This window comes from Garra rufa, chromosome 4, assembly GCF_049309525.1.
Source record: "Garra rufa chromosome 4, GarRuf1.0, whole genome shotgun sequence".
Classification (NCBI taxonomy): domain Eukaryota; kingdom Metazoa; phylum Chordata; class Actinopteri; order Cypriniformes; family Cyprinidae; genus Garra; species Garra rufa.
This window is the reverse complement of record NC_133364.1, coordinates 2220004-2221561: the sequence shown is the minus strand read 5'-3', so window position 1 is coordinate 2221561 and position 1558 is coordinate 2220004.

The window sequence follows — 1558 nt, the reverse complement described above, 5'->3', positions numbered from 1 at the left end:
ATATATATATATATATTTTTATATATATATATATATATATATATATATATATATTATATATATATATATATATATATATATATATTGTAATTTTTACATTTTTACATTAATGTTTTTTTATGTTTATTTTTATTTAATTTTACATTTATTATTTTATATATGTATAATTTAGATTTATATAATTACATAATTTAATACAATTAGTTTATAGGATATATATATATATATATATATATAATATATATATATATATTTCTTTTTTTTTCTTTTTTTTTTACTACTGTTCCAAAGTTTGGGGTCAGTGCACTTTTTTACACAAATAAATTATTACTTTTATTCAGCAAGCATGTGTTAAATTGTTAAAAACTGATAGCAAAGACTTACATGGTTAGGAAAGATTTATATTTTAAATAAATGCTGCTCTTTTTAATGTTTTATTCATCAAAGAATCCTGAAAAAAAGTATCACAGGTTCCAAAAAAATACTGTTTCCAACATTGATAATAAAGTATATTAGAATGATTTCTGAAGGATCATGTGACGCCGAAGACTGGAGAAATGATGCTTTGCATCACAGAAAAAAAAAAAAAAAGATTTTTAATGTATATTAAAACAGAAAAACATTATTTTACATCGTAATAATATTTCACAATACAATTAATAAAAAATTTTCAGTTTCAAGTTTGACATTTTCTCACAATTCAGACTTTTTCCTTGCAGTCTGGACTTTTTTCTTGCAATTATACGTTTATATCTCAGAATCCTGACTTTTTTTCCACAATTTCGAGTTTTTTCCTTGTTATTTTGACTCTTTTTCTTTTTTTTTTTTGAAATTTGACTTTTTTTCCTCACAGTTCTGACTGGAGAAATGATGCTTTGCATCACAGAAATAAATTAGAGTTTTAATGTACATTAAAATAGAAAAACATTTTTCTACATCGTAATAATATTTCACAATATTACTTTTTTTTCTGTATTTTTAATCAAATAAATGCAGCCTTGACGAGCAGAAGAAACATTTAAAATACATTAAAAATCTTACTGATCCCAAACTTTTGACCAGCAGTGTATATACATTTATCCCCTTACTCTCTCTCTCTCTATATATTTTAATTTACATGATTTATATTTTCTGTGTATAAAATGTGTAGATTTTCTAACCTCAACTGAACAGAATTCAACATTAAAACAGGACACAGTCATGTTGCGGTTGTTTCACGACTCATGCTCTAAACATTTCAGCAGAAGGTGACAGAAAAAATGTCTTTTGACTTCATTACCAGCCCAGAATCTGCCTTTACTGACGCTCTTTAAGCTCTTATATTAATCATGTGAGTGTGAGCGATGGCTGTGATCACAAACATCAGAACCGATGCTTCCCGCATGTCGATACCAGTTACAATTACACGCTCACTTCCTCTGTGTGTGTGTGTGTGTGTGTGTGTGTGTGTGTGTGTGTGTGTGTGTGTGTGTGTGTGTGTGTGTGTGTGTGTGTGTGTGAGCTGATAGTGTGACACTGTGACTGACTGATTGACTGACAGTGACAAACACAGGAGCTC